Here is a 22,598-nt window from a genome sequence, read left to right as displayed (position 1 = left end):
CTTCACCGAAGAATCCCTGAAGACTCCTTGAAGATACTTTCTTCAGCTGAACTGGACCCCTGGGCACCACGAAAAAAAAAAAAAAAAGGACCCCCTACCAAAGATTTCCTCCGGAATCGCCGGAGGTGGCCATCATTACATGAATGACTATGCTCTAGAATGAAAAAATGATAGTCTTCGTATTGGCTCCAAAATCTTCACCGAAGAATCCTTGAAGACTCCTTGAAGATTCTTTCTTCAGCTGAATTGGACCCCTGGGCCCCACAAAAAAAACAAAAAGGACCCCTTACCAAAGATTTCCTCCGGAATCGCCGGAGGTGGCCATCATTACATGAATGACTAAGCTCTAGTTTAAGAAAATGATAGTCTTCGTATTGGCGCCAAAATCTTCACCGAAGAATCCCTGAAGACTCCTTGAAGATTCTTTCTTTAGCTGAACTGGACCCCTGGGCCCCACAAAAAAAAAAAAAAAAAAGGACCCCTTACCAAAGATTTCCTCCGGAATCGCCGGATGTGGCCATCATTACATGAATAACTATGCTCTAGAATGAGAAAATGATAGTCTTCGTATTGGCTCCAAAATCTTCACCGAAGAATCCCTGAAGACTACTTGAAGATTCTTTCTTCAGCTGAATTGGACCCCTGGGCCCCACAAAAAAAAAAAAAAAGGACCCCTTACCAAAGATTTCCTCCGGAATCGCCGGAGGTGGCCATCATTACATGAATGACTATCCTCTAGTTTGAGAAAATGATAATCTTCGTATTGGTGCCAAAATCTTCACCGAAGAATCCCTTAAGACTCCTTGAAGATTCTTTCTTCAGCTGAACTGGACCCTGGGCCCCAAAAAAAAAAAAAAAAAAAAAGGACCCCTTACAAAGATTTCCTCCGGAATCGCCGGAGGTGGCCATCATTACATGAATGACTATGCTCTAGTTTGAGAAAATGATAGTCTTCGTATTGGCTCCAAAATCTTCACCGAAGAATCCTGAAGACTCTTTGAAGATTCTTTCTTCAGCTGAACTGGACCCCTGGGCCCCACAAAAAAAAAAAAAAAAAAAAAGGACCCCTTACCAAAGATTTCCTCCGGAATCGCTGGAGGTGGCCATCATTACATGAATGACTATGCTCTAGTTTGAGAAAATGATAGTCTTCGTATTGGCTCCAAAATCTTCACCGAAGAATCCCTGAAGACTCCTTGAAGATTCTTTCTTCAGCTGAATTGGACCCTGGGCCCCACAAAAAAAAAAACAAAAAAAAACAAAAAGGACCCATTACAAAGATTTCCTCCGGAATCGCCGGAGGTAGCCATCATTACATGAATGACTATGCTCTAGTTTTAGAAAATGATAGTCTTCATATTGGCTCCAAAATCCTCACCCAAGATTCCCTGAAGACTCCTTGAAGACTCTTTCTTCAGCAGTATAACAGGTGTCATTTTTCAATTTCAAGGGTAATTTCTACCATTTATATAGCTGGTAGCCTTTATGACTATACTCTAGTTTGAGAAAATGATAGTCTTAGTATTGGCGCCAAAATCTTCACCGAAGAATCCCTGAAGACTCCTTGAAGATTCTTTCTTCAGCTGAATTGGACCCCTGGGCCCCACAAAAAAAAAAAAAAAAAAAAAAAGGACCCCATACCAAAGATTTCCTCCGGAATCGCCGGAGGTGGCCATCATTACATGAATGACTATGCTCTAGTTTGAGAAAATGATAGTCTTCGTATTGGCGCCAAAATCTTCACCGAAGAATCCCTGAAGACTCCTTGAAGATTCTTTCTTCAGCTGAACTGGACCCTGGGCCCCACGAAAAAAAAAAAAAAAGGACCCCCTACCAAAGATTTCCTCCGGAATCGCCGGAGGTGGCCATCATTACATGAATGACTATGCTCTAATTTGAGAAAATGAAAGTCTTCGTATTGGCTCCAAAATCTTCACCGAAGAATCCCTGAAGACTCTTTGGAGATTCTTTCTTCAGCTGAATTGGACCCCTGGGCCCCACAAAAAAAAACAAAAAAGGACCCCTTACAAAGATTTCCTCCGAATCGCCGGAGGTGGCCATCATTACATGAATGAGTATGCTCTAGTTTTAGAAAATGATAGTCTTCATATTGGTTCCAAAATCCTCACCCAAGATTCCCTGATGCCTCCTTGAAGACTCTTTCTTCAGCAGTATAACAGGTGTCATTTTTCAATTTCAAGGGTAATTTCTACCATTTATATAGCTGGTAGCCTTTATGACTATGCTCTAGTTTGAGAAAATGATAGTCTTAGTATCGGCGCCAAAATCTTCACCGAAGAATCAATGAAGACTCCTTGAAGATTCTTTCTTCAGCTGAATTGGACCCCTGGGCCCCACAAAAAAAAACAAAAAAGGACCCCTTACCAAAGATTTCCTCCGGAATCGCCGGAGGTGGCCATCATTACATGAATGACTATGCTCTAGCTTGAGAAAATGATAGTCTTCGTATTGGCGCCAAAATCTTCACCGAAGAATCCCTGAAGACTCCTTGAAGATTCTTTCTTCAGCTGAACTGGACCCCTGGGCCCCACAAAAAAAAAAAAAAAAAGGACCCCTTACCAAAGATTTCCTCCGGAATCGCCGGAGGTGGCCATCATTCCATGAATGACTATGCTCTAGTTTGAGAAAATGATAGTCTTCGTATTGGCGCCAAAATCTTCACCGAAGAATCCCTGAAGACTCCTTGAAGATTCTTTCTTTAGCTGAACTGGACCCCTGGGCCCCACAAAAATAAAAAAAAAAAAAAAAAAAAAAAAGGACCCTTACCAAAGATTTCCCCGAATCGCCGGATGTAGCCATCATTACATGAATGACTATGCTCTAGTTTGAGAAAATGATAGTCTTCGTATTGGCTGCAAAATCTTCACCGAAGAATACCTGAAGACTACTTGAAGATTCTTTCTTCAGCTTAATTGGAACCCTGGGCCCCACAAAAAAAAACAAAAAAGGACCCCTTACCAAAGATTTCCTCCGGAATCGCCGGAGGTGGCCATCATTACATGAATGACTATGCTCTAGTTTGAGAAAATGATAGTCTTCGTATTGGCGCCAAAATCTTCACCGAAGAATCCCTGAAGATTCCTTGAAGATTCTTTCTTCAGCTGAACTGGACCCCTGGGCCCCACAAAAAAAAAAAAAAAAACCCCCTTACCAAAGATTTCCTCCGGAATCGCCGGAGGTGGCCATCATTACATGAATGACTATGCTCTAGTTTGAGAAAATGATAGTCTTCGTATTGGCTCCAAAATCTTCACCAAGAATCCTGAAGACTCTTTGAAGATTCTTTCTTCAGCTGAACTGGACCCCTGGGCCCCAAAAAAAAAAAAAAAAAGGACCCTCACCAAAGATTTCCTCCGGAATCGCTGGAGGTGGCCATCATTACATGAATGACTATGCTCTAGTTTGAGAAAATGATAGTCTTCGTATTGGCTCCAAAATCTTCACCGAAGAATCCCTGAAGACTCTTTGAAAATTCTTTCTTCAGCTGAATTGGACCCTGGGCCCCACAAAAAAAAAAAAGGACCCTTACAAAGATTTCCTCCGGAATCGCCGGAGGTGGCCATCATTACATGAATGAGTATGCTCTAGTTTTAGAAAATGATAGTCTTCATATTGGCTCCAAAATCCTCACCCAAGATTCCCTGATGACTCCTTGAAGACTCTTTCTTCAGCAGTATAACAGGTGTCATTTTTCAATTTCAAGGGTAATTTCTACCATTTATATAGCTGGTAGCCTTTATGACTATGCTCTAGTTTGAGAAAATGATAGTCTTAGTATTGGCGCCAAAATCTTCACCGAAGAATCCCTGAAGACTCCTTGAAGATTCTTTCTTCAGCTGAATTGGACCCCTGGGCCCACAAAAAAAAAAAAAAAAAGGACCCTTACAAAAGATTTCCTTCGAATCGCAGGAGGTGGCCATCATTACATGAATGACTATGCTCTAGTTTGAGAAAATGATAGTCTTCGTATTGGCGCCAAAATCTTCACCGAAGAATCCCTGAAGACTCCTTGAAGATTCTTTCTTCAGCTGAACTGGACCCCTGGGCCCCACAAAAAAAAAAAAAAGACCCCTACCAAAGATTTCCTCCGGAATCGCTGGAGGTGGCCATCATTACATGAATGACTATGCTCTAGTTTGAGAAAATGATAGTCTTCGTATTAGCTCCAAAATCTTCACCGAAGAATCCCTGAAGACTCCTTGAAGATTCTTTCTTCAGCTGAATTGGACCCCTGGGCCCCACAAAAAAAAAAAAAAGGACCCCTTACTAAAGATTTCCTCCGGAATCGCCGGAGGTGGCCATCATTTCATGAATGACTATGCTCTAGTATTGGCACCAAAATCTTCACTGAAGAATCCCTGAAGACTCCTTGAAGATTCTTTCTTTAGCTGAACTGGACCCTGGGCCCCACAAAAATAAAAAAAAAAAAAAAAAGGACCCATTACCAAAGATTTCCCCGAATCGCTGGATGTGGCCATCATTACATGAATGACTATGCTCTAGTTTGAGAAAATGATAGTCTTCAGTATTGGCTCCAAAATCTTCACCGAAGAATCCCTGAAAACTACTTGAAGATTCTTTCTTCAGCTTAATTGGACCCCTGGGCCCCAAAAAAAAAAACAAAAAGGACCCCTTACAAAGATTTCCTCCGAATCGCCGGAGGTGGCCATCATTACATGAATGACTATGCTCTAGTTTGAGAAAATGATAGTCTTCATATTGGCTCCAAAATCTTCACCGAAGAATCCCTGAAGACTCCTTGAAGATTCTTTCCTCAGCTGAATTGGACCCTGGGCCCCACAAAAAAACAAAAGAACCCCTTACAAAGATTTCCTCCGAATCGCTGGAGGTGACCATCATTACATGAATGACTAAGCTCTAGTTTGAGAAAATGATAGTCTTCATTGTCGCCAAAATCTTCACCGAAGAATCCCTGAAGACTCCTTGAAGATTCTTTCTTCAGCTGAATTGGACCCTGGGCCCTACAAAAAAAAAAAAAGGACCCTTACCAAAGATTTCCTCCGGAATCGCCGGAGGTGGCCATCATTACATGAATGACTATGCTCTAGTTTGAGAAAATGATACTCTTCGTATTGGCGCCAAAATCTTCACCGAAGAATCAATGAAGACACCTTGAAGATTCTTTCTTCAGCTGAACTGGACCCCTGGGCCCCACAAAAAAAAAAAAAAAAAAAAAGGACCCCTTACCAAAGATTAACTCCGGAATCGCCGGAGGTGGCCATCATTACATGAATGACTATGCTCTAGTTTGAGAAAATGATAGTCTTCGTATTGGCTCCAAAATCTTCACCGAAGAATCCCTGAAGACTCCTTGAAGATTCTTTCTTCAGCTGAATTGGACCCTTGGGCCCACAAAAAAAAACAAAAAAGGACCCATTACCAAAGATTTCCTTCGGAATCGCCGGAGGTGGCCATCATTACATGAATGACTATGCTCTAGTTTGAGAAAATGATAGTCTTCGTATTGGCTCCAAAATCTTCACCGAAGAATCCCTGAAGACTCCTTGAAGATTCTTTCTTCAGCTGAATTGGACCCTGGGCCCCACAAAAAAAAAAAAAAAGTACCCCTTACAAAAGATTTCCTCCGGAATCGCCGGAGGTGGCCATCATTACATGAATGACTATGCTCTAGTTTGAGAAAATGATAGTCTTCATTTTGGCTCCAAAATCTTCAACAAAGAATCCCTGAAGACTCCTTGAAGATTTTTCTTCAGCTGAATTGGACCCTGGGCCCCACAAAAAAAAAAAAAGGACCCTTTACCAAAGATTTCCTCCGAAATCGCCGGAGGTGGCCATCATTACATGAATGACTATGCTCTAGTTTGAGAAAATGATAGTCTTCATATTGGCTCCAAAATCTTCACCGAAGAATCCCTGAAGACTCCTTTGAGATTCTTTCCTCAGGTGAATTGGAACCCTGGGCCCCACAAAAAAACAAAAAGAACCCTTACAAAAGATTTCCTCCGAATCGCCGGAGGTGACCATCATTACATGAATGACTAAGCTCTAGTTTGAGAAAATGATAGTCTTCATATTGGCGCCAAAATCTTCACCAAGAATCCTGAAGACTCCTTGAAGATTCTTTCTTCAGCTGAATTGGACCCTGGGCCCCACAAAAAAAAAAAAAGGACCCCTTTATCAAGATTTCCTCCGAATCGCGGAGGTGGCCATCATTACATAAATGACTATGCTCTAGTTTGAGAAAATGATAGTCTTCGTATTGGCGCCAAAATCTTCACCGAAGAATCCCTGAAGACACCTTGAAGATTCTTTCTTCAGCTGAACTGGACCCCTGCGCCCCACAAAAAAAAAAAAAAAAAAAAAAAAAGACCCCTTACAAAGATTTCCTCCGAATCGCCGGAGGTGGCCATCATTACATGTATGACTATGCTCTAGTTTGAGAAAATGATAGTCTTCGTATTGGCTCCAAAATCTTCACCAAGAATCCTTGAAGACTCCTTGAAGATTCTTTCTTCAGCTGAATTGGACCCCTGGGCCCCACAAAAAAACAAAAAAGGACCCTTTACAAAGATTTCCTTCGAATCGCCGGAGGTGGCCATCATTACATGAATGACTATGCTCTAGTTTGAGAAAATGATAGTCTTCGTATTGGCGCAAAATCTTCACCGAAGAATCCCTGAAGCCTCCTTGAAGATTCTTTCTTCAGCTGAACTGGACCCCTGGGCCCCACAAAAAAAAAAAAAAAAAGGACCCCTTACCAAAGATTTCCTCCGGAATCGCTAGAGGTGGCCATCATTACATGAATGAGTATGCTCTAGTTTTAGAAAATGATAGTCTTCATATTGGCTCCAAAATCCTCACCCAAGATTCCCTGATGACTCCTTGAAGACTCTTTCTTCAGCAGTATAACAGGTGTCATTTTTCAATTTCAAGGGTAATTTCTACCATTTATATAGCTGCTAGCCTTTATGACTATGCTCTAGTTTGAGAAAATGATAGTCTTAGTATTGGCGCCAAAATCTTCACCGAAGAATCCCTGAAGACTCCTTGAAGATTCTTTCTTCAGCTGAATTGGACCCCTGGGCCCCACAAAAAAAAAAAAACAAAAAAAAAGGACCCCTTACCAAAGATTTCCTCTGGAATCGCAGGAGGTGGCCATCATTACATGAATGACTATGCTCTAGTTTGAGAAAATGATAGTCTTCGTATTGGCGCCAAAATCTTCACCGAAGAATCCCTGAAGACTCCTTGAAGATTCTTTCTTCAGCTGAACTGGACCCCTGGGCCCCTAGAAAAAAAAAAAAAAAAGGACCATCTACAAAGATTTCCTCCGGAATCGCCGGAGGTGGTCATCATTACATGAATGACTATGCTCTAGTTTGAGAAAATGATAGTCTTCGTATTGGCTCCAAAATCTTCACCGAAGAATCCTGAAGACTCCTTGAAGATTCTTTCTTCAGCTGAATTGGACCCCTGGGCCCCACAAAAAAACAAAAAGGACCCCTTACAAAAGATTTCCTCCGAATCGCCGGAGGTGGCCATCATTACATGAATGACTATGCTCTAGTTTGAGAAAATGATAGTCTTCGTATTGGCGCCAAAATCTTCACCGAAGAATCCCTGAAGACACCTTGAAGATTCTTTCTTCAGCTGAACTGGACCCTGGGCCCCACAAAAAAAAAAAAAAAAAAAAAAAAAGGACCCTTACCAAAGATTTCCTCCGAATCGCTGGAGGTGACCATCATTACATGAATGACTATTCTCTAGTTTGAGAAAATGATAGTCTTCATATTGGCTCCAAAATCCTCACCCAAGATTCCCTGAAGACTCCTTGAAGACTCTTTCTTCAGCAGTATAACAGGTGTCATTTTTCAATTTCAAGGGTAATTTCTACCATTTATATAGCTGCTAGCCTTTATGACTATGCTCTAGTTTGAGAAAATGATAGTCTTAGTATTGGCGCCAAAACCTTCACCTAAGAATCCCTGAAGACTCCTTGAAGATTCTTTCTTCAGCTGAATTGGACCCCTGGGCCCCACAAAAAAAAAAAAAAAAAAAAAAAGGACCCCTTACCAAAGATTTCCTCCGGAATCGCCGGAGGTGGCCATCATTACATGAATGACTATGCTCTAGTTTGAGAAAATGATAGTCTTCGTATTGGCTCCAAAATATTCACCGAAGAATCCCTGAAGACTCCTTGAAGATTCTTTCTTCAGCTGAATTGGACGCCTGGGCCCCACAAAAAAAAAAAAAGGACCCCTTACCAAAGATTTCCTCCGGAATCGCCGGAGGTGGCCATCATTACATGAATGACTATGCTCTAGTTTGAGAAACTGATAGTCTTCGTATTGGCGCCAAAATCTTCACCGAAGATTCCCTGAAGACTCCTTGAAGATTCTTTCTTCAGCTGAATTGGACCCCTGGGCCCCACAAAAAAAAAAAAAAAAAGGACCCCTTACCAAAGATTTCCTCCGGAATTGCCGGAGGTGGCCATCATTACATGAATGACTATGCTCTAGTTTGAGAAAATGATAGTCTTCGTATTGGCGCCAAAATCTTCACCGAGGAATCCCTGAAGACTCCTTGAAGATTATTTCTTCAGCTGAACTGGACCCCTGGGCCCCACAAAAAAAAAAAAAGGACCCCTAGCCACAGATTTCCTCCGGAATCGCCGGAGGTGGCCATCATTACATGAATGACTATGCTCTAGTTTGAGAAAATGACAGTCTTCGTATTGGCTCCAAAATATTCACCGAAGAATCCTGAAGACTCCTTGAAGATTCTTTCTTCAGCTGAATTGGACCCCTGGGCCCCACAAAAAAAACAAAAGGACCCCTTACAAAGATTTCCTCCGAATCGCCGGAGGTGGCCATCATTACATGAATGACTATGCTCTAGTTTGAGAAAATGATAGTCTTCGTATTGGCGCCAAAATCTTCACCAAAGAATCCCTGAAGACTCCTTGAAGATTCTTTCTTTAGCTGAACTGGACCCCTGGGCCCCACAAAAAAAAAAAAAAAAAAAGGACCCCTTACCAAAGATTTCCTCCGGAATCGCCAGATGTGGCCATCATTACATGAATGACTATGCTCTAGATTGAGAAAATGATAGTCTTCGTATTGGCTCCAAAATCTTCACCGAAGAATCCCTGAAGACTACTTGAAGATTCTTTCTTCAGCTGAATTGGACCCTGGGCCCCACAAAAAAAAACAAAAAGGACCCTTACAAAGATTTCCTCCGAATCGCGGAGGTGGCCATCATTACATGAATGACTATGCTCTAGTTTGAGAAAATGATAGTCTTCGTATTGGCGCCAAAATCTTCACCGAAGAATCCCTGAAGACTCCTTGAAGATTCTTTCTTCAGCTGAACTGAACCCCTGGGCCCCACAAAAAAAAAAAAAAAGGACCCCTTACCAAAGATTTCCTCCGGAATCGCCGGAGGTGGCCATCATTACATGAATGACTATGCTCTAGTTTGAGAAAATGATAGTCTTCGTATTCTCTCCAAAATCTTCACCGAAGAATCCCTGAAGACTCTTTGAAGATTCTTTCTTCAGCTGAACTGGACCCCTGGGCCCCACAAAAAAAAAAAAAACAAACAAAAAAGGACCCCTTACCAAAGATTTCCTCCGGAATCGCTAGAGGTGGCCATCATTACATGAATGACTATGCTTTAGTTTTAGAAAATGATAGGCTTCGTATTGGCTCCAAAATCTTCACCGAAGAATCCCTGAAGACTCCTTGAAGATTCTTTCTTCAGCTGAATTGGACCCTGGGCCCCACAAAAAAAAAAAAAAAAAGGACCCCTTACCAAAGATTTCCTCCGGAATCGCCGGAGATGGCCATCATTACATGAATGACTATTCTCTAGTTTGAGAAAATGATAGTCTTCATATTGGCTCCAAAATCCTCACCCAAGATTCCCTGAAGACTCCTTGAAGACTCTTTCTTCAGCAGTATAACAGGTGTCATTTTTCAATTTCAAGGGTAATTTCTACCATTTATATAGCTGGTAGCCTTTATGACTATGCTGTAGTTTGAGAAAATGATAGTCTTAGTATTGGCGCCAAAACCTTCACCTAAGAATCCCTGAAGACTCCTTGAAGATTCTTTCTTCAGCTGAATTGGACCCCTGGGCCCCACAAAAAAAAAAAAAACAAAAAAGGACACCCTTACAAAGATTTCCTCCGAATCGCCGGAGGTGGCCATCATTACATGAATGACTATGCTCTAGTTTGAGAAAATGATAGTCTTCAGATTGGCCAAAATCTTCACCGAAGAATCCCTGAAGACTCCTTGAAGATTCTTTCTTCAGCTGAACTGGACCCATGGGCCCCACAAAAATAAAAACAAAAAAGGACCCCTTACCAAAGATTTCCTCCTGAATCGCCGGAGGTGGCCATCATTACATGAATGACTATGCTCTAGTTTGAGAAAATGATAGTCTTCGTATTGGCTCCAAAATATTCACCGAAGAATCCCTGAAGACTCCTTGAAGATTCTTTCTTCAGCTAAATTGGACCCCTGGGCCCCACAAAAAAAAAAAAAAAAGGACCCCTTACCAAAGATTTCCTCCGGAATCGCCGGAGGTGGCCATCATTACATGAATGACTATGCTCTAGTTTGAGAAACTGATAGTCTTCGTATTGGCGCCAAAATCTTCACCGAAGAACCCCTGAAGACTCCTTGAAGATTCTTTCTTCAGCTGAATTGGACCCTGGGCCCCACAAAAAAAACAAAAAAGGACCCATTACCAAAGATTTCCTCCGGAATCGCCGGAGGTGGCCATCATTACATGAATGACTATGCTTTAGTTTGAGAAAATGATAGTCTTCGTATTGGCGCAAAATATTCACCGAAGAATCCCTGAAGACTCTTTGAAGATTCTATCTTCAGCTGAACTGGACCCCTGGGCCCCACAAAAAAAAAAAAAAAGGACCCTTACCAAAGATTTCCTCCGGAATCGCCGGAGGTGGCCATCATTACATGAATGACTATGCTCTAATTTGAGAAAATGATAGTCTTCGTATTGGCTCCAAAATCTTCACCGAAGAATCCCTGAAGACTCTTTGGAGATTCTTTCTACAGCTGAATTGGACCCCTGGGCCCCACAAAAAAAAACAAAAAAGGACCCCTTACCAAAGATTTCCTCCGGAATCGCCGGAGGTGGCCATCATTACATGAATGAGTATGCTCTAGTTTTAGAAAATGATAGTCTTCATATTGGTTCCAAAATCCTCACCCAAGATTCCCTGATGCCTCCTTGAAGACTCTTTCTTCAGCAGTATAACAGGTGTCATTTTTCAATTTCAAGGGTAATTTCTACCATTTATATAGCTGGTAGCCTTTATGACTATGCTCTAGTTTGAGAAAATGATAGTCTTAGTATTGGCGCCAAAATCTTCAACCAAGAATCCCTGAAGACTCCTTGAAGATTCTTTCTTCAGCTGAATTGGACCCCTGGGCCCCACAAAAAAAAAAAAAGGACCCTTACCAAAGATTTCCTCCGGAATCGCCGGAGGTGGCCATCATTACATGAATGACTATGCTCTAGCTTGAGAAAATGATAGTCTTCGTATTGGCGCCAAAATCTTCACCGAAGAATCCCTGAAGACTCCTTGAAGATTCTTTCTTCAGCTGAACTGGACCCTGGGCCCCACAAAAAAAAAAAAAAAAAAGGACCCTTACCAAAGATTTCCTCCGGAATCGCCGGAGGTGGCCATCATTACATGAATGATTATGCTCTAGTTTGAGAAAATGATAGTCTTCATATTGGCTCCAAAATATTCACCAAAGAATCCTGAAGACTCCTTGAAGATTCTTTCTTCAGCTGAATTGGATCCCTGGGCCCCACAAAAAAAAAAAAAAGGACCCTTACAAAGATTTCCTCCGGAATCGCCGGAGGTGGCCATCATTACATGAATGACTATGCTCTAGTTTGAGAAAATGATAGTCTTCGTATTGGCGCCAAAATCTTCACCGAAGAATCCCTGAAGAATCCTTGAAGATTCTTTCTTTAGCTGAACTGGACCCCTGGGCCCCACAAAAATAAAAAAAAAGGACCCCTTACCAAAGATTTCCCCCGGAATCGCCGGATGTGGCCATCATTACATGAATGACTATGCTCTAGTTTGAGAAAATGATAGTCTTCGTATTGGCTGCAAAATCTTCACCGAAGAATACCTGAAGACTACTTGAAGATTCTTTCTTCAGCTTAATTGGAACCCTGGGCCCCACAAAAAAACAAAAAAGGACCCCTTAACAAAGATTTCCTCCGGAATCGCCGGAGGTGGCCATCATTACATGAATGACTATGCTCTAGTTTGAGAAAATGATAGTCTTCGTATTGGCGCCAAAATCTTCACCGAAGAATCCCTGAAGACTCCTTGAAGATTCTTTCTTCAGCTGAACTGGACCCCTGGGCCCCACAAAAAAAAAAAAAAAGAACCCCTTACCAAAGATTTCCTCCGGAATCGCCGGAGGTGGCCATCATTACATGAATGACTATGCTCTAGTTTGAGAAAATGATAGTCTTCGTATTGGCTCCAAAATCTTCACCGAAGAATCCCTGAAGACTCTTTGAAGATTCTTTCTTCAGCTGAACTGGACCCTGGGCCCCCCAAAAAAAAAAAAAAAAAAAAAAAGGACCCTTACCAAAGATTTCCTCCGGAATCGCCGGAGGTGGCCATCATTACATGAATGACTATGCTCTAGTTTGAGAAAATGATAGTCTTCGTATTGGCTCCAAAATCTTCACCGAAGAATCCCTGAAGACTCTTTGAAGATTGTTTCTTCAGCTGAATTGGAACCCTGGGCCCCACAAAAAAAAAAACAAAAAGGACCCTTACAAAGATTTCCTCCGGAATCGCCGGAGGTGCCCATCATTACATGAATGAGTATGCTCTAGTTTTAGAAAATGATAGTCTTCATATTGGCTCCAAAATCCTCACCCAAGATTCCCTGATGACTCCTTGAAGACTCTTTCTTCAGCAGTATAACAGGTGTCATTTTTCAATTTCAAGGGTAATTTCTACCATTTATATAGCTGGTAGCCTTTATGACTATGCTCTAGTTTGAGAAAATGATAGTCTTAGTATTGGCGCCAAAATCTTCACCGAAGAATCCTGAAGACTCCTTGAAGATTCTTTCTTCAGCTGAATTGGACCCCTGGGCCCCACAAAAAAAAAAAAAAAAAGGACCCCTTACCAAAGATTTCCTCCGGAATCGCAGGAGGTGGCCATCATTACATGAATGACTATGCTCTAGTTTGAGAAAATGATAGTCTTCGTATTTGCGCCAAAATCTTCACCGAAGAATCCCTGAAGACTCCTTGAAGATTCTTTCTTCAGCTGAACTGGACCCCTGGGCCCCTAGAAAAAAAAAAAAAAAAAGAGCCCTTACCAAAGATTTCCTCCGAATCGCCGGAGGTGGCCATCATTACATGAATGACTATGCTCTAGTTTGAGAAAATGATAGTCTTCGTATTGGCTCCAAAATCTTCACCAAGAATCCCTGAAGACTCCTTGAAGATTCTTTCTTCAGCTGAATTGGACCCCTGGGCCCCACAAAAAAAAAAAAAAAAGGACCCCTTACCAAAGATTTCCTCCGGAATCGCCGGAGGTGGCCATCATTACATGAATGACTATGCTCTAGTTTCAGAAAATGATAGTCTTCGTATTGGCGCCAAAATCTTCACTGAAGAATCCCTGAAGACTCCTTGAAGATTCTTTCTTTAGCTGAACTGGACCCCTGGGCCCCACAAAAATAAAAAAAAAAAAAAAAAGGACCCATTACCAAAGATTTCCCCCGGAATCGCCGGATGTGGCCATCATTACATGAATGACTATGCTCTAGTTTGAGAAAATGATAGTCTTCGTATTGGCTCCAAAATCTTCACCGAAGAATCCCTGAAAACTACTTGAAGATTCTTTCTTCAGCTTAATTGGACCCCTGGGCCCCACAAAAAAAAAAAAAAAAAGGACCCCTTACCAAAGATTTCCTCCGGAATCGCCGGAGGTGGCCATCATTACATGAATGACTATGCTCTAGTTTGAGAAAATGATAGTCTTCATATTGGCTCCAAAATCTTCACCGAAGAATCCCTGAAGACTCCTTGAAGATTCTTTCCTCAGCTGAATTGGACCCCTGGGCCCCACAAAAAAAAAACAAAAAAGAACCCCTTACCAAAGATTTCCTCCGGAATCGCCGGAGGTGACCATCATTACATGAATGACTAAGCTCTAGTTTGAGAAAATGATAGTCTTCGTATTGGCGCCAAAATCTTCACCGAAGAATCCCTGAAGACTCCTTGAAGATTCTTTCTTCAGCTGAATTGGACCCTGGGCCCCACAAAAAAAAAAAAAAAAAGGACCCCTTACCAAAGATTTCCTCCGGAATCGCCGGAGGTGGCCATCATTACATGAATGACTATGCTCTAGTTTGAGAAAATGATACTCTTCGTATTGGCGCCAAAATCTTCACCGAAGAATCCCTGAAGACTCCTTGAAGATTCTTTCTTCAGCTGAACTGGACCCCTGGGCCCCACAAAAAAAAAAAAAAAAAGGACCCTTTGCAAAAGATTAACTCCGAATCGCCGGAGATGGCCATCATTACATGAATGACTATGCTCTAGTTTGAGAAAATGATAGTCTTCGTATTGGCTCCAAAATCTTCACCGAAGAATCCCTGAAGACTCCTTCAAGATTCTTCCTTCACCTGAATTGGACCCTTGGGCCCCACAAAAAAAAACAAAAAAGGACCCCTTACCAAAGATTTCCTTCGGAATCGCCGGAGGTGGCCATCATTACATGAATGACTATGCTCTAGTTTGAGAAAATGATAGTCTTCGTATTGGCTCCAAAATCTTCACCGAAGAATCCCTGAAGACTCCTTGAAGATTCTTTCTTCAGCTGAATTGGACCCCTGGGCCCCACAAAAAAACAAAAAGAACCCTTACCAAAGATTTCCTCCGGAATCGCCGGAGGTGGCCATCATTACATGAATGACTATGCTCTAGTTTGAGAAAATGATAGTCTTTATATTGGCTCCAAAATCTTCACCGAAGAATCCTGAAGACTCCTTGAAGATTTTTCTTCAGCTGAATTGGACCCCTGGGCCCCAAAAAAAAAAAAAAAAGGACCCTTACCAAAGATTTCCTCCGAAATCGCCGGAGGTGGCCATCATTACATGAATGACTATGCTCTAGTTTGAGAAAATGATAGTCTTCATATTGGCTCCAAAATCTTCACCGAAGAATCCCTGAAGACTCCTTGAAGATTCTTTCCTCAGGTGAATTGGACCCCTGGGCCCCACAAAAAAACAAAAAGAACCCCTTACAAAGATTTCCTCCGAATCGCGGAGGTGACCATCATTACATGAATGACTAAGCTCTAGTTTGAGAAAATGATAGTCTTCGTATTGGCGCCAAAATCTTCACCGAAGAATCCCTGAAGACTCCTTGAAGATTCTTTCTTCAGCTGAATTGGACCCTGGGCCCCACAAAAAAAAAAAAAAAGGACCCTTACCAAGATTTCCTCCGGAATCGCTGGAGGTGGCCATCATTACATAAATGACTATGCTCTAGTTTGAGAAAATGATAGTCTTCGTATTGGCGCCAAAATCTTCACCGAAGAATCCCTGAAGACACCTTGAAGATTCTTTCTTCAGCTGAACTGGACCCCTGCGCCCCACAAAAAAAAAAAAAAAAAAAAAGGACCCTTACCAAAGATTTCCTCCGGAATCGCGGAGGTGGCCATCATTACATGAATGACTATGCTCTAGTTTGAGAAAATGATAGTCTTCGTATTGGCTCCAAAATCTTCACCGAAGAATCCTTAAAGACTCCTTGAAGATTCTTTCTTCAGCTGAATTGGACCCCTGGGCCCCACAAAAAAAAACAAAAAAGGACCCTTTACCAAAGATTTCCTTCGGAATCGCCGGAGGTGGCCATCATTACATGAATGACTATGCTCTAGTTTGAGAAAATGATAGTCTTCGTATTGGCGCAAAATCTTCACCGAAGAATCCCTGAAGCCTCCTTGAAGATTCTTTCTTCAGCTGAACTGGACCCCTGGGCCCCACAAAAAAAAAAAAAAAAAAAAAGGACCCCTTACCAAAGATTTCCTCCGGAATCGCTAGAGGTGGCCATCATTACATGAATGAGTATGCTCTAGTTTTAGAAAATGATAGTCTTCATATTGGCTCCAAAATCCTCACCCAAGATTCCCTGATGACTCCTTGAAGACTCTTTCTTCAGCAGTATAACAGGTGTCATTTTTCAATTTCAAGGGTAATTTCTACCATTTATATAGCTGCTAGCCTTTATGACTATGCTCTAGTTTGAGAAAATGATAGTCTTAGTATTGGCGCCAAAATCTTCACCGAAGAATCCTGAAGACTCCTTGAAGATTCTTTCTTCAGCTGAATTGGACCCTGGGCCCCACAAAAAAAAAAAAAAGGACCCCTTACAAAGATTTCCTCCGGAATCGCCGGAGGTGGCCATCATTACATGAATGACTATGCTCTAGTTTGAGAAAATGATAGTCTTCGTATTGGCGCCAAAATCTTCACCAAGAATCCCTGAAGACTCCTTGAAGATTCTTTCTTCAGCTGAACTGGACCCCTGGGCCCCTAGAAAAAAAAAAAAAAAAAAAAAGGACCCCTACAAAGATTTCCTCCGAATCGCTGGAGGTGGCCATCATTACATGAATGACTATGCTCTAGTTTGAGAAAATGATAGTCTTCGTATTGGCTCCAAAATCTTCACCGAAGAATCCCTGAAGACTCCTTGAAGATTCTTTCTTCAGCTGAATTGGACCCTGGGCCCCACAAAAAAAAAAAAAAGGACCCCTTACAAAGATTTCCTCCGAATCGCTGGAGGTGGCCATCATTACATGAATGACTATGCTCTAGATTGAGAAAATGATAGTCTTCGTATTGGCGCCAAAATCTTCACCGAAGAATCCTGAAGACACCTTGAAGATTCTTTCTTCAGCTGAACTGGACCCTGGGCCCCAAAAAAAAAAAAAAAAAAAGGACCCCTTACCAAAGATTTCCTCCGAATCGCCAGAGGTGACCATCATTACATGAATGACTATTCTCTAGTTTGAGAAAATGATAGTCTTCATATTGGCTCCAAAATCCTCACCCAAGATTCCTGAAGACTCCTTGAAGACTCTTTCTTCAGCAGTATAACAGGTGTCATTTTTCAATTTCAAGGGTAATTTCTACCATTTATATAGCTGCTAGCCTTTATGACTATGCTCTAGTTTGAGAAAATGATAGTCTTAGTATTGGCGCCAAAACCTTCACCTAAGAATCCCTGAAGACTCCTTTTGAAGATTCTTTCTTCAGCTGAATTGGACCCCTGGGCCCCACAAAAAAAAAAAAAAAAAAAAAAAAAAGGACCCCTTTACAAAAGATTTCCTCCGGAATCGCCGGAGGTGGCCATCATTACATGAATGACTATGCTCTAGTTTGAGAAAATGATAGTCTTCGTATTGGCTCCAAAATCTTCACCGAAGAATCCCTGAAGATTCCTTGAAGATTCTTTCTTCAGCTGAACTGGACCCATGGGCCCCACAAAAATAAAAACAAAAAGGACTCCTTACAAAGATTTCCTCCTGAATCGCCGGAGGTGGCCATCATTACATGAATGACTATGCTCTAGTTTGAGAAAATGATAGTCTTCGTATTGGCTCCAAAATATTCACCAAGAATCCCTGAAGACTCCTTGAAGATTCTTTCTTCAGCTGAATTGGACGCCTGGGCCCCACAAAAAAAAAAAAAAAGGAACCCTTACAAAGATTTCCTCCGAATCGCCGGAGGTGGCCATCATTACATGAATGACTATGCTCTAGTTTGAGAAACTGATAGTCTTCGTATTGGCGCCAAAATCTTCACCGAAGAATCCCTGAAGACTCCTTGAAGATTCTTTCTTCAGCTGAATTGGACCCCTGGGCCCCACAAAAAAAAAAAAAAAAGGACCCCTTACCAAAGATTTCCTCCGAAATCGCTGGAGGTGGCCATCATTACATGAATGACTATGCTCTAGTTTGAGAAAATGATAGTCTTCGTATTGGCGCCAAAATCTTCACCGAAGAATCCCTGAAGACTCCTTGAAGATTCTTTCTTCAGCTGAACTGGACCCCTGGGCCCCTAGAAAAAAAAAAAAAAAAAAAAAGGACTCCATACCAAAGATTTCCTCCGGAATCGCGGAGGTGGCCATCATTACATGAATGACTATGCTCTAGTTTGAGAAAATGATAGTCTTCGTATTGGCTCCAAAATCTTCACCAAGAATCCCTGAAGACTCCTTGAAGATTCTTTCTTCACCTGAATTGGACCCTGGGCCCCACAAAAAAAAAAAAAAGGACCCTTACAAAAGATTTCCTCGGAATCGCCGGAGGTGGCCATCATTACATGAATGACTATGCTCTAGTTTCAGAAAATGATAGTCTTCGTATTGGCGCCAAAATCTTCACTGAAGAATCCCTGAAGACTCCTTGAAGATTCTTTCTTTAGCTGAACTGGACCCCTGGGCCCCACAAAAATAAAAAAAAAAAAAAAGGACCCATTACCAAAGATTTCCCCCGGAATCGCCGGATGTGGCCATCATTACATGAATGACTATGCTCTAGTTTGAGAAAATGATAGTCTTCGTATTGGCTCCAAAATCTTCACCGAAGAATCCCTGAAGACTACTTGAAGATTCTTTCTTCAGCTTAATTGGACCCTGGGCCCCACAAAAAAAAAAAAAGGACCCTTACCAAAGATTTCCTCCGAATCGCCGGAGGTGGCCATCATTACATGAATGACTATGCTCTAGTTTGAGAAAATGATAGTCTTCATATTGGCTCCAAAATCTTCACCGAAGAATCCCTGAAGACTCCTTGAAGATTCTTTCCTCAGCTGAATTGGACCCCTGGGCCCCACAAAAAAAAACAAAAAAGAACCCTTACAAAGATTTCCTCCGAATCGCCGGAGGTGACCATCATTACATGAATGACTAAGCTCTAGTTTGAGAAAATGATAGTCTTCGTATTGGCGCCAAAATCTTCACCGAAGAATCCCTGAAGACTCCTTGAAGATTCTTTCTTCAGCTGAATTGGACCCTGGGCCCCACAAAAAAAAACAAAAAGGACCCTTACCAAAGATTTCCTCCGAATCGCCGGAGGTGGCCATCATTACATGAATGACTATGCTCTAGTTTCAGAAAATGATAGTCTTCGTATTGGCGCCAAAATCTTCACCAAGAATCCCTGAAGACACCTTGAAGATTCTTTCTTCAGCTGAACTGGACCCTGGGCCCCACAAAAAAAAAAAAAAAAAAAAAAAAGGACCCTTACCAAAGATTTCCTCCGAATCGCTGGAGGTGGCCATCATTACATGAATGACTATGCTCTAGTTTGAGAAAATGATAGTCTTCGTATTGGCTCCAAAATCTTCACCAAGAATCCCTGAAGACTCCTTGAAGATTCTTTCTTCAGCTGAATTGGACCCTTGGGCCCCACAAAAAAACAAAAAAAAAGGACCCCTTACCAAAGATTTCCTTCGAATCGCTGGAGGTGGCCATCATTACATGAATGACTATGCTCTAGTTTGAGAAAATGATAGTCTTCAGATTGGCTCCAAAATCTTCACCAAAGAATCCTGAAGACTCCTTGAAGATTCTTTCTTCAGCTGAATTGGACCCTGGGCCCCAAAAAAAACAAAAGGACCCTTACAAAAGATTTCCTCCAGAATCGCCGGAGGTGGCCATCATTACATGAATGACTATGCTCTAGTTTGAGAAAATGATAGTCTTCATATTGGCTCCAAAATCTTCACCGAAGAATCCCTGAAGACTCCTTGAAGATTCTTTCTTCAGCTGAATTGGACCCTGGGCCCCACAAAAAAAAAAAAAGGACCCCTTACAAAGATTTCCTCCGAAATCGCTTGGAGGTGGCCATCATTACATGAATGACTATGCTCTAGTTTGAGAAAATGATAGTCTTCATATTGGCTCCAAAATCTTCACCGAAGAATCCCTGAAGACTCCTTGAAGATTCTTTCCTCAGGTGAATTGGACCCTGGGCCCCACAAAAAAAAAAAAAAAAAAGAACCCCTTACCAAAGATTTCCTCCGAATCGCCGGAGGTGACCATCATTACATGAATGACTAAGCTCTAGTTTGAGAAAATGATAGTCTTCAGTATTGGCGCCAAAATCTTCACCGAAGAATCCCTGAAGACTCCTTGAAGATTCTTTCTTCAGCTGAATTGGACCCTGGGCCCCACAAAAAAAAAAACAAAAAAAGGACCCTTTTCAAGATTTCCTCGGAATCGCCGGAGGTGGCCATCATTACATAAATGACTATGCTCTAGTTTGAGAAAATGATAGTCTTCGTATTGGCGCCAAAATCTTCACCGAAGAATCCCTGAAGACACCTTTGAAGATTCTTTCTTCAGCTGAACTGGACCCCTGGGCCCCACAAAAAAAAAAAAAAAAAAAAAAGGACCCTTACAAAGATTTCCTCCGGAATCGCTAGAGGTGGCCATCATTACATGAATGACTATGCTCTAGTTTGAGAAAATGATAGTCTTCGTATTGGCTCCAAAATCTTCACCGAAGAATCCTGAAGACTCCTTGAAGATTCTTTCTTCAGCTGAATTGGACCCTGGGCCCCACAAAAAAAAAAAAAGGACCCCTTACCAAAGATTTCCTCCGGAATCGCCGGAGGTGGCCATCATTACATGAATGACTATGCTCTAGTTTGAGAAAATGATAGTCTTCGTATTGGCGCCAAAATCTTCACCGAAGAATCCCTGAAGACACCTTGAAGATTCTTTCTTCAGCTGAACTGGACCCCTGGGCCCCAAAAAAAAAAAAAAAAAAAAAAAGGACCCCTTACAAAGATTTCCTCCGAATCGCCGAGGTGACCATCATTACATGAATGACTATGCTCTAGTTTGAGAAAATGATAGTCTTCATATTGGCTCCAAAATCCTCACCCAAGATTCCCTGAAGACTCCTTGAAGACTCTTTCTTCAGCAGTATAACAGGTGTCATTTTTCAATTTCAAGGGTAATTTCTACCATTTATATAGCTGGTAGCCTTTATGACTATGCTCTAGTTTGAGAAAATGATAGTCTTAGTATTGGCGCCAAAACCTTCACCTAAGAATCCCTGAAGACTCCTTGAAGATTCTTTCTTCAGCTGAATTGGACCCCTGGGCCCCACAAAAAAAAAAAAAAAAAGGACCCCTTACCAAAGATTTCCTCCGGAATCGCCGGAGGTGGCCATCATTACATGAATGACTATGCTCTAGTTTGAGAAAATGATAGTCTTCGTATTGGCTCCAAAATCTTCACCGAAGAATCCCTGAAGACTCCTTGAAGATTCTTTCTTCAGCTGAACTGGACCCATGGGCCCCACAAAAATAAAAACAAAAAAGGACCCCTTACCAAAGATTTCCTCCGGAATCGCCGGAGGTGGCCATCATTACATGAATGACTATGCTCTAGTTTGAGAAAATGATAGTCTTCGTATTGGCTCCAAAATATTCACCGAAGAATCCCTGAAGACTCCTTGAAGATTCTTTCTTCAGCTGAATTGGACGCCTGGGCCCCACAAAAAAAAACAAAAAGGACCCCTTACCAAAGATTTCCTCCGGAATCGCCGGAGGTGGCCATCATTACATGAATGACTATGCTCTAGTTTGAGAAACTGATAGTCTTCGTATTGGCGCCAAAATCTTCACCGAAGAATCCCTGAAGACTCCTTGAAGATTCTTTCTTCAGCTGAATTGGACCCCTGGGCCCCACAAAAAAAAAAAAAAAAAAAAGGACCCCTTACCAAAGATTTCCTCCGGAATCGCCGGAGGTGGCCATCATTACATGAATGACTATGCTCTAGTTTGAGAAAATGATAGTCTTCGTATTGGCGCCAAAATCTTCACCGAAGAATCCCTGAAGACTCCTTGAAGATTCTTTCTTCAGCTGAACTGGACCCCTGGGCCCCTAGAAAAAAAAAAAAAAAAAAGGACTCCATACCAAAGATTTCCTCCGGAATCGCCTGAGGTGGCCATCATTACATGAATGACTATGCTCTAGTTTGAGAAACTGATAGTCTTCGTATTGGCTCCAAAATCTTCACCGAAGAATCCCTGAAGACTCCTTGAAGATTCTTTCTTCAGCTGAATTGGACCCCTGGGCCCCACAAAAAAAAAAAAAAAGGACCCTTACAAAAGATTTCCTCCGGAATCGCCGGAGGTGGCCATCATTACATGAATGACTATGCTCTAGTTTCAGAAAATGATAGTCTTCGTATTGGCGCCAAAATCTTCACTGAAGAATCCCTGAAGACTCCTTGAAGATTCTTTCTTTAGCTGAACTGGACCCCTGGGCCCCACAAAAATAAAAAAAAAAAAAAAAAAGGACCCATTACCAAAGATTTCCCCGAATCGCGGATGTGGCCATCATTACATGAATGACTATGCTCTAGTTTGAGAAAATGATAGTCTTCGTATTGGCTCCAAAATCTTCACCAAGAATCCCTGAAGACTACTTGAAGATTCTTTCTTCAGCTTAATTGGACCCCTGGGCCCCACAAAAAA

General features: G+C 41.8%; 2 long non-coding RNA genes across 2 annotated transcripts in view; both read left to right on the top strand.

Moving 5' to 3' along the window:
- The window catches only part of LOC136838769 (uncharacterized), a 454,612-nt gene that overhangs the window by 285,339 nt on the left and 146,675 nt on the right, over positions 1-22,598 (top strand). The gene's annotated exons all lie outside the window — the stretch shown is intronic.
- Positions 2,808-4,089, top strand: LOC136839013 (uncharacterized). The gene is made up of 2 exons (XR_010853187.1): positions 2,808-3,199; positions 3,934-4,089. It is a non-coding gene; the product is annotated as an uncharacterized lncRNA (long non-coding RNA).

Source organism: Macrobrachium rosenbergii, chromosome 5, assembly GCF_040412425.1.
Source record: "Macrobrachium rosenbergii isolate ZJJX-2024 chromosome 5, ASM4041242v1, whole genome shotgun sequence".
Classification (NCBI taxonomy): domain Eukaryota; kingdom Metazoa; phylum Arthropoda; class Malacostraca; order Decapoda; family Palaemonidae; genus Macrobrachium; species Macrobrachium rosenbergii.
Note: the sequence above shows the minus strand (reverse complement) of the source record. Positions and strands in the feature narration are given on the sequence as shown.